Consider the following 16,768-nt stretch of genomic DNA (forward strand, 5'->3'; position numbering starts at 1 on the left):
TTGTTTGTTTATTGTATTGTATGTTTGGTTGATACAATTAATCACATGATAACAACAAGCAAAACGACAATTTAAATGGTTAAATTAGATGTATTAATGACATGCAAAACGACAATTTAATTGGTTAAATTAAAAGCAACTAAAGACGTTAATAAATGATTATTAAGAACAAGAAAAGGATCACATATATATAAAATGGTTTATATCAAGTAATTGGCAAATTACAAGACATGAAAATGGTTTTTCATAAGTACCATACACTAAATGCATGTTGGTGTATGGCATAAATGTTTTCTTAAACTAGAATTAACGAAAACTTAAAATCCCTTAATCGACAAGGTAAACAAGTTTAACGCCATCCTTTTGTGGGACACTTAAACATAGTAGGGAACTCATAATGGGATAAAGGTCACCTAACCGTTATGAGCTAACTAATATGGTTAAGGTAAAATTTGCATGCTTGTGGGATAAAGGTCACCTAACCACTTGTATGTTAATTTTACATGTTTACACAAGTAGGACGACTTGATTTGGGAATCATGAACTTAGGGTCACCGAAGCATGAGAGACAAATAGGCGTTGATGGGATAAATATGCCATGCAAAAGGATTGTATGATCCCATAATTTAGAAGTTGCAAAAGGATTGCAATTGTCATATAAATGACTACCTAGCTAAATCAAATAACGGGATAAAGGTCACCTAACCGAAATTTGATTTACCGTTAGATTCTAATATTTAATAAGTCAATTAAAATTTAAAAGGATATTGTTTATTAAATTTAAAATCGATACTTAAATGAACTTTGTTAAATTTTGTAGATGGCCGCCAATAACAACAACATGCAAAATGCACCTATAAACTTGAACAACCTATCGTTAAGGTCTCTCCTCGAGAAAGACAAACTCAACCATACGAACTTTATGGATTAGTTCCGCAATCTTAGAATTGTCCTCAAACTTGAGGATAAAGCGTATGTGTTGGAGGACCCTATTCCCGACCAACCGGATGAGGAAGATCTAGAGGGCATGGCTTATTATGACAAGTATTGCGCCGATTTGGTGCAAGTCGCTTGCCTAATGCTTGGGACTATGATACCCGAACTCCAAAAGGATTTCGAACATCATAGTGCATATGACATGATTACGCAATTGAAGGAGATGTTCCTTCAACAAGCACGTGTCGAGCGCTTCAAAACGGTTCGAGCGTTACATGCATGTCGTATGGATGACACCCAATCCGTATCCTCTTATGTCCTCAAAATGAAAAGCCTTATTGATCGCGCAAACCGTCTTAATCTCAACATATCTAATGAGCTAGCCACTGATCTTATCCTAAACTCCCTGTCAAAGAGGTTTGACCAATTTGTAATTAATTACAATATGAATGGGATGGATAAGACCATTGGTGAACTTCATGGCATGTTAAGGACGGCCGAAACTAGCATGGGTAAGAGGGCTTCACCCGTGCTAATGATCAATGATAGTGGGTCCAAAGGTAACAACACCTCTAAGCCAAAGGCGGCTAAGAGGAAAGGACCCGCCCATCAAGGCAAGGGAAAGGGGAGGATGGTTACCCCAACCAAAAACAAGAACAAGAAGCAAAAGGTTGCTGGACAAGCAAACCCCAAGGAAGACCCGTGCTTCGGTTGCGGTGAAATGGGTCACTGGAAACGCAATTGCCCGGTCTACCTTAAGGAGTTGAAGGAAAAGAGGGATGCGGGGCAATCCTCAGGTAACATATATATGGTATATATAGAGCTTAGTATTACTTCTTCTAATACATGGGTATTAGACACTGGATGTGGAACTCACATTTGCAATTCTTTGCAGGGGTTCAAAAGAAGTAGCAAGGAAACGGGAACATCAAGTCTCTTTATGGGTAATGGAGCCAAAGTGCAAGTGAAGGCTCAAGGAGACTTTGTATTAAAACTTCCAAGTGGTTTGGAACTTATTTTGAACAATGTTTTGTATGCACCGGATTTATGTCGAAACATTATTTCAGTTTCCCGTTTAAAACAATGTGGTTTTTATCTTAATTTTGTTAATGATGATATCCACGTTTATTTAGATAATGTATTTTATTTTAAGGCTTCGCCTTCAAATGGAATTTATGAATTGGTTCATGATGACACATCATCTACTAGCTCAATATACCATACTAGCACCAAGAAACTCAAAAGGGATTTGAGTGATTCCTACTTATGGCATTGTCGCCTTGGTCACATAAACAAGAATCGAATGCATACACTCCAAAAGAATGGCCTTTTGAAATCAAATGAACTAGACTCGTTTGATGTATGTGAATCTTGTTTACAAGGCAAAATTACTAAAGCACCTTTCAAAGGGACCTACGAAAGGGCTAAGGACTTATTGGGATTAATACATTCGGATGTATGTGGACCCTTTAACACCATAGCTAGGAATGGTGAAAGATACTTCGTTACTTTCATTGATGACTTCAGTCGTTTCGAATATGTCTACTTGTTAAGACATAAGGATGAAACTTTTGAAGCATTCAAAGAGTATCAAAACGAAGTACAAAATCAACTCAATAAGACAATTAAGGTACTTCGAACCGATAGAGGAGGTGAATACCTAAGCGATGCCTTCCAAGATCATCTTAGAAGTTGTGGGATTATCTCGCAACTTACTCCACCCGGGACACCACAGCTTAATGGTGTGTCCGAAAGGAGGAACCGAACCCTAATGGATATGGTTCGATCTATGATGGCTAGAAGCTCGTTACCTCTATCGTTCTGGGGTTATTGTCTATGCTCAGCGGCTCGTATTTTAAATATGGCCCTAACCAAGAAAGTGGAACGAACACCTCATGAGATGTGGTTTGGAAAACCTCCATCTCTATCATACTTAAAGGTATGGGGATGTGAAGCTTACCCTAAGTGTTACGTCCCTAATAAGTTGAATGCTTGATCCACGAAGTGTATCTTCATAGGATATCCCAAGGATGATATTGGATACTATTTCTATGATCCTTCCGAGCAGAATGTATTTGTTGCTCGAAAGGCAGAATTCCTTGAAACTAAGTTCCTAATGGAAGGCAAAAGTAAAAGAAAGATAGATCTTGAAGAGGTTCAAGATCAAGTAGATGATACACAATTGGCTGACACTAGCACTCAACATGAAAATGTTGAGAGTGATCAGATGGATGATCAAAATACATAAGACGTTCGCAGATCTGGTAGGATTAGTAATCCTCCTGAGAGATATGGGTTTCTCATGGATGGTTGCTATGTGGTTGATTTGGATGAACCAATAAACTACCAAGATGCTTTATCAAGGATTGATAAAGATAAATGGCAGGAAGCCATGAACGCTGAGATGCAATCCATGTATGACAACCAAGTTTGGGAACTTGTTGCGCAACCTCCTGGCTCTAGGCTAGTTGATTGTAAATGGCTGTTCAAAATGAAAATCGACATACATGGAAACTTGGATACATATAAAGCTATACTTGTAGCAAAAGGTTTCACTCAAACTCAAGGGGTTGACTATGATGAAACTTTTTCGCCTGTGGCGATGCTAAAGTCTATTAGGATATTACTTGCCATTGCTGCTCATTATGATTATGAAATATGGCAGATGGATGTCAAAACCGCTTTCCTAAACGGACATCTTGAGGAAGATGTCTATATGGTTCAGCCTGAGGGTTTTGTTGATCCGAAATATCCTAAAAAGGTATGCAAGTTAAAGAAGTCAATCTACGGATTGAAACAAGCATCTAGAATGTGGAATCATCGTTTTAATGAGGAGGCCAAGAAATTTGGCTTCATTAAAAATGGTGATGAAGCTTGTGTATACAAGAAAGCTAGTGGGAGCACTATCATGTTCCTTGTACTATATGTGGATGATATATTGTTATTTGGAAATGATATTCCGGCAATGCAAGGTGTTAAAACTTGGTTAAGCAAATGCTTCTCCATTAAGGATCTTGGAGAAGCACAATACGTTTTGGGGATTGGGATCTACAGGGATAGATCCAAGAAACTGATAGGTTTAAATCAAAGTGGATACATTGAAAAGATCTTGAAAAGGTTCAAGATGGAGAACTCTAAGAAAGGTTTGGTACCTATTCAAAAGGGAACACTTCTCAGTTCATCTCAGTGCCCCACCACGAAAGATGAACAGGAGAGAATGAAGAAAGTCCCATATGCTTCTGCCATTGGGTCAATTATGTATGCAATGATATGCACTAGACCGGATGTGTCATGCGCTCTCAGCCTGACAAGTAGATACCAGAATAACCCAGGAAACAGTCATTGGATTGCTGTTAAAAGTATATTGAAATACCTTAGGAGGACTAAGGATATGTTTCTGATATATGGGTCTGGTGAGGAGGAACTCGCTGTAAAGGGTTACGTAGACGCGAGTTTCCAAACTGATCGAGATGATTCTCGATCACAATCCGGTTATGTCTTCACATTAAATGGAGGTGCGGTCTCTTGGAAGAGTTCAAAACAGGATGTTGTTGCTCTATCCACTACAGAGTCGGAGTACATCGCCGCATCATTGGCAGCTCAGGAAGCTGCATGGATGAAGAAATTCATTGACGACTTAGGAGTAGTCCCTTCCATTCAGGACCCTCTTGAGATCTTTTGTGACAACGAGGGTGCGATTGCTCAAATCAAAGAACCTCGTGCTCACCAAAAGACCCGTCACATTGAGCGGAGATTCAACTACATAAGGGATGAAGTTGAAAAGGGAAAGATATGTATTCGCAAAGTTCACACAGATCTAAATATAGCGGATCCACTCACGAAGCTCTTACATGGTGCAAAACATCAAGGGCATGTTAGTGCATTATGACTTCGATATTCTAGTGATTGGTCATGATCTGTTTTAAGTATTGTAACGAAACGAAATTATTCAAACTCATTAATATAATTATGGTATTAATTTATTTTGAGTTATGTTCCTATTTTGCATATTTTATCCATGAATAAGTAATTATTCTAAATTCCGTAGTCGATCACAGTTGTGGGAACAAGTGTGAGGTTTAGACTATTATGAACTTGGATTGGTATACATTCACAGGACTAAATGTGAGGCTAGGTTGCTACCAAGGTTCATAAATATTTGTGGGATACAAATATTGGAAGACCCGCTCTCAAGATTTACTATATGGAGCCTTTGTGGTTGATCACATGTAATCTTGAGTAAAGGCGAATATCATCGTATCCTCTGACCTGAGATACATATTGGGTCCTGATATTCACCGAGTATTATGCCTTGATTCTTTCCTTCGCTATTCTGAAATATGGTAGTACATAAGGAAGAGCTCAGGTATAATGCAAAGTGTGTATCTAGGACGTATGTAGTCAAGATGGAATTTGTCCCTCTTATTCGTTGAGAGTCAGATGTCTAAGGCCTGATAAAGTTAAATCTATAAGAGAGTGATCACTCCGTGTCTCTTGGATTTAACATGACATATAGGACAAAAGGATATAATGAAAGATTCACCTATATATCAGTTCGAGTAGGGAGCTCGAAAGGGATGATGTTATTGAATGGCACAAAGTCATAACATATTAGGGGTGATGGACGGTGTGTTAGGCTGTATCCATCACTTGCATTAATTTCTTATGTTTCTCGTGCAAGTGGGAGATTGAAGGTATTTCATATGCCCGAGAGACATACTAAATTAATGTGGCTAACATGTTATGATCCAAGTCGGGTCATACCCAATAACAAGCTTACCGACACCTTATTCGTATTTGATCTTAGCGATTGGTTCGTTGATTAAATACGCGACACTTGAATTTTAGAAAATGGTTCTAAAATTAATAACACTTGATATGTATATATATATAAATTATGGAATAATTTATATAGCAAGGATTTAATTATTTATAGGTTAAATAATTAATTAAGTTATGTTACATTTTATAAATTGGTTTTATAATATATACATAACAAATAATATGCAAGATTATAAAATGTGTTTTATAAAATCAAGTTTTATAAAAACTGATTTTACAAAATTAGTTTTATAAAAACTAATTTTATATAATGGAAATGGGAGTGGCATTGGAGTCCATGTTGGCATGCTCTTACACACATTTTATATTAGTTACCTCCCATGCTTTTGCATATAACCAAGACATTGTGTTCTACAACAATGACAAAAAAACATATCAAGTGAAAATGACAAAAATACTGCTCAGTTTTTCTTGCTACTGCAGCTGAAAAAAACGTGGGCATAAGAGGGCAAAAGGAGGTTCTTTTGTTGATCTTGCAAGCCAATATTAAGTGTCAAACAAATCCTAACCAAAGTACAAGGTGTTGGGATCATGCTTGGGGTATAACAACTTGAGGTTTCATGCTTTTGGAACTTGCATTCAGCATCATTTCTTGAGAGCTGCTGTCCAAAAATTTTGGGTACAAAAAAAGGGGTTTCAAGCTAGATTAACAAGGGTGTTAAGGTTATAAAGTCTAGTAAACTTAAGGGTGGTGTTGGAGGATCAAAGGCTTGAAGTTCTACACATTTGTTCATCATCTTATAAGCATTTGGACAGCCCTTAAACTTGTTTTAAGGAGGTATATATAACTCTCCCTTTCTTGTTAATTTGTAAGCATGATTTCATAACTTGATCCTATTGGGATTTAACTTTAAATTGGTTTAAAGATTAACAAGTTTAATTTGTAATTACACGCTTCCGTTTTGATTATAATCTTAAATGGTTTTAAGAGTTTCAAACTTGTTAAATCCCAACAATATCAGTAGGTGTAGGAGATGAAGATTCATCAGTAGGTGTATATGATGAAGATGTATCAGTGGGAAAAGGAAATGACGATGTATCTGTGGTTGCGAAACAACTGGTGGTATTGGATGTGCTCGGATTGAAAGGAGCACGCTGATGAAGTGGGTGAGGTTGAAATTCACTAGGAATATCAAGAAATGAGTAAAAGGGAGGAGAGTTTGGTTGCATGAAACCAAACGGGAAGATAGTCTCGTCAAAGGTGACATGGCGAGAGATGATAATCTTTTTCAATTCGAGATCGAGACATCGGTACCCTCGATGATTGGAAGGGTAACCAAGGAACATACGGGGGGTTGAGCATTTGGATAGTTTGTGAGGTGTGGGTAGCATAGGCACCCAAATTCACGTAGGTGAGAGAATTTTGAGTTTTTGTTAAAGAGACGAGTAAAGGGTATGTCGTTAGAAATGGAGGTAGTAGGTAAGATGTTGAGAAGATGAGTGGCCATGTGGAGTGGTTCCACCCAATATTCGGGAGGAAGACGAGCATGAAAAAGTAATGAGCGGACTTTGTTATTAATGGTGCGAAGCATGCGTTCTGACATACCATTTTGTTGAGATGTATGTAGACAGTAGAATCGAAATTCGATGCCGTTCATGGAAAAGAAGTCATGAAAGGAATTTTTATTATATTCGCCTCCGTTATCGCACTGAAGGGCTTTGATGGAGGTATTAAAGTGGTTATTTATGTATGCGTGAAAATGTAGAAATTTTGAGTAAACATCATATTTCTTTCGAAGAGGATAAACCCATACAAAATGCATATAGTGGTCTAAGAATAACAGGTAATATTTAAAGCCTCCTACGCTAGTAATAGGTGATGTCCATACATCATAATGTAATATCTCAAAAGGTTTAGAAACAATATTATGAGAACGGTAAAATGGTAATTTAACATATTTGCCTAATTGACATGCATGGCACAAAGTATTAGCCTGAGCTTTATTACAATTAAAGAAACCTCCATAAACTAAGATGCATAAAATATGATCGCCAGGATGTCCCAGTCTAGTATGCCAAAGCGGTTGATTGCTGGATATAAGAGCGATTTTGGTGACGTTGGAAGAGGTGACGGGATAAAGGTCGACATCACTGTCACATTGGAGAAGGGTATATCTGGTCCGGGCATCCTTCACTGAAAAACCAAAAGCGTTAAATTCAATGGTAGTTTTATTATCTTTATTGAATTATTTGACAGATTACATTTTTTACAATGTTTGGTGTGACGAGTATTTGATTAAGGTGGTCTATAAGGGTTAGGTAAAGTGGCATTACCATATGTGAGAACGGGTATGGTGGAATCGTTACCGAAAATAACTGAAGAAATAATATCTTTATTAAAAACAGTATTGAGTTTACCTGAGTCCACGGCGAGGTGAGCAGTGGTCCCGGAGTCCATGTACCATCCGTCATCACCGGGGTCATGGAGCGTACAAGTGTTGAAAGCCTGAGAAAGAGATGTAGCATTGCCACTACTATGCGGAGGAAACTAAGTCCACATGGGGGGTCACATCAGGAGTTGCATTCATATTAAAAACTTGAGGTGTAGCGGGCTGTGGGCCAGGCCCTACGAGCCCAGGCCTGTTGGGCCGTGTGTGCTGGCTAAATCCACGCCCATTATTGGGCTGATAAGAAGGTTTTTGCCCAGTCCAATAAGGGTGATGCGCTGTTGGTTGCCAGGCCCAAGGTGGGTAAACCCAACTCATATTATTAGGTCTCCAAAATTGATTTTGTCCGCTAGAAAAAGGTGTGTTGGCTAATTTATTATTCCGGCCCGCATGAGAATTTTGACCAGACCTTTGCTTTCCATTGTTACCTCGTTCATTCCCATGACTTTGCTTTCCACCATTATTGCGCCTGTTTTTATTGTTGTTATTTTACCATTGTTACTCCCATCAGCGTAAAGAATGGTCGGGCTTGAGAAGTTATCCGAGTGTGATGCAGAGGGTGGTTGTCTCTTGTTTGTCATTCATTTTTTGGCTAAAAGTAACAGCAATCGGGCTTGGAGAAAAGTGGGAAACGGAACTTTGTAAGTAATGATTTATGCGGTGTTGTCGTATTCTGCTAAGCCATTAACCATATACGTTACGAGGTTCTTGTCATCCACCGGAGATCCAATAATTTCGAGCAGATCCGAAATCGTTTGGATCTTTTGGCAATACTCAGTAATTGACAAGTCACTGAGGACAATGGTGCGGAGTTCATTTTCAAGTTCCATTGTGCGACTTTCCTTTTTGTTATGGAAAAATTCTCGATGTGTTCCCAAAGTTGATGAGCGGTATACTTTCGTTTTACCACCGATTGGAGAAGTGGTTTTGAAAGTGTCTGATAATGCTAAAAACGAACATATATTTCATAGCATTATCCCTCAAGAAATACAAGCTTTTAGTTGCAATTGTTCTATTTACAAGTGATATTCTTTTAAATAATAAGAGGTGAAGACAAAAGACAGATTCGACGAATTGAAGACGCAAACGACCAAAAAGCTCAAAAGTACAAAGTACAATCAAAGTGGTTCCAATTATTGATGAGAAACGTCTCAAAATTACAAAAGTACAAGACGCAAAACGCAAAGTACAAGATATCAAATTGTACGCAAGGACGTTCGAAAAACCGGAACCGGGACCAAAGTCAACTCTCAACGCTCGATGCAACGGACCAAAAATTACAAGTCAACTATGCCTATAAATATAATATAATATATATATAATTATAATAAAATTATATATATATATATTATATATTATAAAAATCCGGCGGCTATACTGTTGCAAAGCTGAATGACAGCTGAAACCGACGGCCATGCGATCGCATGGCCTGGAGGAAGAAATCCCATGCGATCGCATGGCAAGCTGGGACAGGCCTCACCTATAAATCTCGCATGTTTTGGACGTAAAAAACACACCTTTTTATAATTTCTTTCTCTTATCTAATGTACCAAGTATCACTCCAATTAGTAATCTCAATTTGTAATTTTAATTTTAAGTTAGTGATAATAATAAGGTTGGGTTAGTCGAATGTTTTAAAGTCTTGTAAGTCAGAACTCTGTCTGTGTAACGCTACGCTATTTTTAATCACTGTAAGTTATGGTTAATGTTATTTTTAAATTAATGTCTCGTAGATAAGTTATTATTATGCTTATTTAAGACGAAGTAATCATGATGTTGGGCTAAATATTAAAATTGGGTAATTGGGCTTTGTACCATAATTGGGGTTTGGATAAAAGAACGACACTTGTGAAAATTAGACTATGGGCTATTAATGGGCTTTATATTAACTAAATGATACCTCGTTAATTTAATATATACACTTATAATTTGACGTATTTATATATAACCACATACGCTTGACTGGGCACGGTGGGCGGGATATCTATAAATACCAATAATTGTTCATTTTACCGGACACGGAACTGGATTAATAGTTAGTAGACTTGTTAAAACGGGGGTGGATTACATTCAAGGGTAATTGGTGTAATTGTTAACAAAGTAGTAAAACCTTGGTTTACACGCAGTCAATAACCTGGTGTATTCATTAAACAAAGTATTAAAACCTTGTTACAATTTGAATCCCCAATTAGTTGGAATATTTGACTTCGGGAATAAGAATAATTTGGTGAAGACTTCCGCATTTTATGATTATGACTGATGGACTATTATGGACAAATCCGTATGGACATATTGAATAATCCAGGACAAAGAACAATTAACCCATGGGAATAAACTAAAAATCAACACGTCAAACATCATGATTATGGAAGTTTAAATAAGCATAATTCCTTTATTTTCATATTTAATTGCATTTCTAATTATCGCTCTTTTATTTATTGTCATTGTATTTAATTGCACTTTTAATTATCATACTTTTTAATTATCGCACTTTTATTTATCGCAATTTCATTATCGTTATTTATTTTACTCTTTAAATTAAGTCTTTTATTTATTTAATATTTTACATTAGATTTTAACTGCGACTAAAGTTTTAAAATCGACAAATCGGTCATTAAACGGTAAAAAACCCCTTTTATAATAATATTACTTATATATATTTGTATTTTTATAAATTTAAATCTAATATAGTGTTAAGCTTGTTTAAGAGTTCCCTGTAGACGAACCGGACTTACTAAAAACTACACTACTGTACGATTAGGTACACTGCCTATAAGTGTTGTAGCAAGGTTTCGGTATATCCATTCTATAAATAAATAAATATCTTGTGTAAAATTGTATCGTATTTAATAGTATTTCGTTGTAAAAATAATACTATTTCCTAGTACACCTCGCACACATCAAGTATTTTTGGCGCCGCTGCCGGGGAACGAATTCTGCTTAAACGCCGGAAGCACAACGCAATATATATAAAAAAAAAAAATTTTATTTTTAGTTTACTTTTATAAAAATACGTTTTTGTAAAAATACGTTTTAAATATACAAAAATATAAAAGAAAAACAAAATATATATATATTTAAGAGTTTGTTATATATATATATATATAATTATAAAGTTTCTTTATTTTTATTTTTTAGTTTTTAAAATTAAATTTTATTTAAGTTATATAAATATTATATATATTTTTAAAACAGAAAACTAATATATATATATATATATATATATATATATATATATATATATATATATATATATATATATATATATATATATATATATATAACTACTCGGCCCGTACTGTAGCAGCCCATTTACTGGCCCGTAACCTTAGCTCATGCGATCGCATGAGCCCGAAGGCAAATTCTCATGCGATCGCATGAGAGTGTCTGACACGCCACAGTTAACCCTAAAACTGCAATCATTACGGAGTATTATTATTAATTATAATTAATTTAAAACCCTAATTAGGTTTTACTTATTTTATTATTTAAGTTTTAGTTTTATTATTTAATTTGTATTATTTTAAGTTTAATTAGTTTAATTAAATTATAAAATTAATAGTTTTATAAAATAAATAATATAAAAATAATATTTTTATAAAAATTGTACTTTTTACAACTTTAATTTTATTTTTAGATTTTGTATCTTTTTATTTGTTTTAGCGTAATATTTGTATTTTTCGCTCGTATTTAGTTTTAAGTCATAGTTTTTGCCATAGTTATTTTTACTTCTAGATTTTTAGGCTTTGCCGTAAAATCCCTTAAGTGCTTTTTCTTTAGACTAAGATTTAAGTACTTTAGAATTTTGCGACGCCGTTTTTAAATTTTAGTACCTTTCTAAGTTATTTCCATTTGGGATATAGTTTTTCTTTTAAGCTTTAATATTTTTAGACGCAACTTTTAATTCTTAGTTTTTAGTTCCTTTTTAAGTTTCAACGCGCTACTTTCTTATTTTTATTTTTCGACACTTTTTATTTTTCGACGTTTTTCGACGCGCTCTTTTTCTTTCTTATTTCTCGCCGATCTAGTTTTTAGGACTTAGATTTTTTCTATTTCTTATCTAAAATTTCTTTAAATTTCAAAACAAAAAATTATTTTAAGTGGTTAAATTGATAGACATCAAAATTTTCTGGTTCGTAGTAATAGTTGGATTTGTACGTGGACCGGGTTATTGGAGCCAAACAGTACTCAATTATATTGAGACCAAACGAATCCTGCCCCTCTGCTGCATCTTTTGGCTATTCGAAACGTGGGCAAAAATCAGAAAAGTCTATTAATTTGATAACTTATATAATTTTCTTTCTTTTTAAAACTAATAGGATATTCAGTGAATGCACCGAGCAAAACGTTCACCACCTTTTGTACGTTCACCACCTGTAACTCGATCAAGACATCTAGCAAATATTGTCGCCGTTGATTTTTCTTTAGAATCGTCATCCAGTCGACCAATTACTCCAATTCAAATTTTCGATAATCCATTTTTTGAACCCGACCTCACAATTGAGAATCCGGAGAATATTCAGGGATGATTCATAGATCCTGAACCATTAATATTTCCTCCGGAACCACCAATCATTCAAACAGAGATTATTGAGGAACCAACCATTAAATCAGAATCCTATAGTGATTCAGATTCAACAAATTCAATTATGGAGAATCTGGAACCTCTAAGTATGGAAGACCGAATGAGAGCTAAACGCACTGGCCAAGGTCACGCAATTACTCAACCAGACATTAATGTGCCAGATTATGAAATCAAAGGACAAATTCTACACATGGTAACAAATCAATGCCAATTTAATGGTGCACCGAAGGAAGATCCAAATGAACATCTTCGTACCTTTAATAGGATCTGCACTCTATTTAAAATAAGAGAAGTGGAGGATGAACAGATATATCTCATGTTATTTCCCTGGACTTTAAAGGGAGAAGCCAAAGATTGGTTAGAATCATTACCTGAAGGGGCGATTGATACATGGGACGTTTTAGTTGAAAAATTTCTTAAACAATTCTTTCCGGCATCTAAAGCCGTGAGACTTCAAGGAGAAATTGTTACGTTCACACAAAAGGCAAATGAAACTTTATATGAAGCATGGACAAGATTTGGAAAGTTATTGAGAGGATGTCCGCAACATGGTTTAGACACTTGTCAAATAGTACAAATATTCTACCAAGGATGCGACATCACTACAAGGAAAGACATAGACATAGCAGTTGGTGGTTCCATTATGAAGAAAACAGCAACTGATGCTTACAAAATTATTGATAACACTGCTTCCCACTCACATGAGTGGCACCAAGAAAAAGATATCGTTAGATCATCTAAAGCAGCTAGATCCGATTCTAGCCATGACTTAGATTCCATTTCCGCAAAGATAGATGTTGTCGAGAGACGAATGGAAAAGATGACTAAAGATATCCACTCAATACGAAGTAGTTGTGAGCAGTGTGGAGGACCACATTTGACAAAAGATTGTCTCAGTATTGAATTAACAATGGAACAAAGAGAGAATGTTTCATACATAAACCAAAGGCCTGGAAATAATTATTAGAATAATTATTAACCGCCAAGACCGATCTACAATCAAAACCAGAATTATAACCGAAATGTTCCATACAACAACCAACAAGGTCCTAGTAATCAACAAGTATCCAATAATACTTACAATCAGCAAAGACCTAATTTTCAAAATAAACCACCACAAACCGATGATAAAAAGCCGAATCTAGAAGATATGATGTCGAAGCTAGTTGATTCTCAAACTCAGTTTTTCACATCTCAAAAACAAACCAATGAACAAAATGCTCAAGCATTTAGAAATCAACAAGCTTCTATTCAAAATCTGGAACAAGAAGTAAGTAACCTAGCAAGGTTAATAGGTGAAAGAAAACCTGGAAGTCTACCTAGTGATACAAATACTAACCCCCGGAATGAAACAGCTAAAGCCATTACCACGAGAAGTGGTATTACACTTAAACCACCTGAAATACCTGTAATTTCTGATGAAGCTATTCCTACTCCACAAGAACCACAACCTGAGCAAGATAAGGAAAAAGAACCGGTAGTTGAAAAGGTTAATGAAGATAACACAGTTAAGGCTAAACCTTATGTTAAACCATACCAACCACCACTTCCTTACCCGAGTAAAATGAGAAAAGAGAGACTTGAAGCGAGCAATCCAAATTCTTGCATATGTTTAAACAGATAAATGTTAATCTTCCTTTCATTGATGTGATTTCAGGAATGCCTAGATATGCTAAATTTCTGAAAGATCTAATCACAAATAGAAAGAAAATGGAAGAACTCTCGGCTGTTACTATGAATGCTAATTGTTCTGCAGTGCTGTTGAATAAGATACCAGAAAAATTATCAGATCCAGGAAGTTTCACAATTCCATGTTTTCTGGGTAGTCTTAGTTCAATAGAAGCATTGGCAGACTTAGGTGCTAGTATAAATTTAATGCCATATTCATTATACACTAAACTAGACCTTTGAGAATTGAAACCAACAAGAATAAGCATACAAGTAGCCGATTGATCAGTAAAATATCCTAGAGAGATAATGGAAAACATGCTAGTTAAAGTTGGTACTTTAGTATTTCCAGTAGATTTTGTTATTCTGGACATGGAAGAAGATTCTCGAGTACCTCTCATATTAGGAAGACCATTCTTAAACACGGCTAAAGAAATAATAGACGTGTTTGGTAAGAAACTAACCCTAAGTATAGAAGACGAGAGTGTTACCTTTTCAGTTGATAGAGCAATGCAACAACCGCAATCTGTAGATGATACATGTTATTATATTCAAACTATAGAATCACATGTAGAATTGTTAGAAGAATTTCCAGAATTACAAGGAACAGGAGAATGTTTTTTAGGAGAAGGTACTGAACCAATTGATGAAACTGAAATGTTAGCTACACTTATGGCTAATGGATATGAACCAACAACAGAAGAAATTCAAATGCTAAAAGAAGAAGACAGATATCGATATAAATCATCGATAGAAGAACCACCGACATTAGAGTTAAAGCCACTTCCAAACCATTTGGAATATGCTTATTTACATGGTGAATCTGAATTACCTGTAATAATATCGTCTTCTCTTACTGAAAATGAAAAATCTCAACTCATTTCTGTGCTAAAGGCTCATAAACCAGCTATTGCATGGAAAATTTATGATATTAAAGGAATAAGTCCTTCGTATTGCACACATAAGATCCTTATGGAAGAAGGTCATAAAACGTATGTGCAACGCCAATGAAGACAAAATCCTAATATGCAAGATGTTGTTAAGAAAGAAATTATTAAACTGCTTGATGCAGGTTTAATTTATCCAATTTCTGATAGTCCATGGGTAAGCCCAGTTCAATGCGTGCCTAAGAAGGGTGGCATGACTGTCATCACGAATGAGAAAAATGAGCTTATTCCTAATAAGACTGTAATAGGATGGCGTGTTTGTATTGATTATAGAAAATTAAATGACGCCACCAGAAAAGATCACTTTCCCTTACCTTTTATTGATCAAATGTTGGAAAGATTAGCCGGAAATAGTTACTATTGTTTTCTTGATGGTTTTTCCGGATATTTTTCAAATTCCAATAGCCCTCGAGGATTAATAGAAAACCACGTTCACGTGCCCTTATGGTACTTTTGCTTACAAACGCATGCCATTTGGACTTTGCAACGCCCCTGCAACCTTTCAAAGGTGCATGATGGCGATTTTTCACGACATGATAGAAGAATGCATGGAAGTTTTCATGGATGACTTTTCAGTCTTCGGTGATACTTTTGAAACATGTCTAGTTAATCTTGAACGAATGCTTATTAGATGCGAACAATCAAATCTAGTACTTAATTGGGAGAAATGCCATTTCATGGTTAAAGAAGGCATCGTTCTTGGTCATAAAATTTCAAAGGAAGGAATTGAAGTGGATAGAGCTAAAGTAGATGTAATTGCTAAACTTTCACATCCCACCAATGTTAGAGGAGTTAGGAGTTTTCTAGGGCATGCCGATTTTTACCGACGTTTCATAAAAGATTTTTCTAAAATTGCCACTCCTATGAATAAACTCCTAGAAAAGGATGCTCCATTCATCTTTTTGGATGAATGTATCAAATATTTTAATATTTTTAAAGAAAAACTCACTAATGCACCGATTATGATAACTCCAAATTGGAATCTACCATTTGAACTTATGTGTGATGCAAGTGATTTTGCAATGGGAGCCGTTTTAGGACAAAGGATTGAAAAACGATTTCAAACTATATATTATGCTAGTAAGACGTTACAAGGAGCACAAACAAATTACACAACTACTGAAAAAAGAACTCCTTGCTATTGTCTTTGCTTTTGACAAATTTCGTTCATTTCTAGTTCTAGCTAAAACGGTGGTCTATACCGACCATTCTGCTCTTAGATACCTATTTTCGAAACAAGATGCTAAACCACGATTAATCCGTTGGATCTTACTCTTACAAGAGTTTGATATTGAAATCCGAGATAAAAAGGGAGCAGAAAATCTCGCAGCTGATCATCTTTCTCGTCTTAAAAATCCTGAATTAGAAGTTCTAAATGAATCGGCCATACAAGACAACTTTCC

General features: G+C 35.6%; 1 non-coding gene and 1 pseudogene across 1 annotated transcript; both read right to left on the reverse strand.

Moving 5' to 3' along the window:
• Positions 1–8,818: 8,818 nt before the first annotated feature.
• Positions 8,819–16,768, reverse strand: part of LOC139849482 (probable galacturonosyltransferase 10) — a 49,412-nt pseudogene continuing 41,462 nt past the window's right edge.
• LOC139851048 (small nucleolar RNA R71) lies at positions 13,199–13,305 on the reverse strand. The gene has a single exon (XR_011760411.1). It is a non-coding gene; the product is annotated as a small nucleolar RNA R71 (small nucleolar RNA).

The sequence above is a fragment of the Rutidosis leptorrhynchoides genome, chromosome 5 (genome assembly GCF_046630445.1).
Source record: "Rutidosis leptorrhynchoides isolate AG116_Rl617_1_P2 chromosome 5, CSIRO_AGI_Rlap_v1, whole genome shotgun sequence".
Taxonomy (NCBI): Eukaryota; Viridiplantae; Streptophyta; class Magnoliopsida; order Asterales; family Asteraceae; genus Rutidosis; species Rutidosis leptorrhynchoides.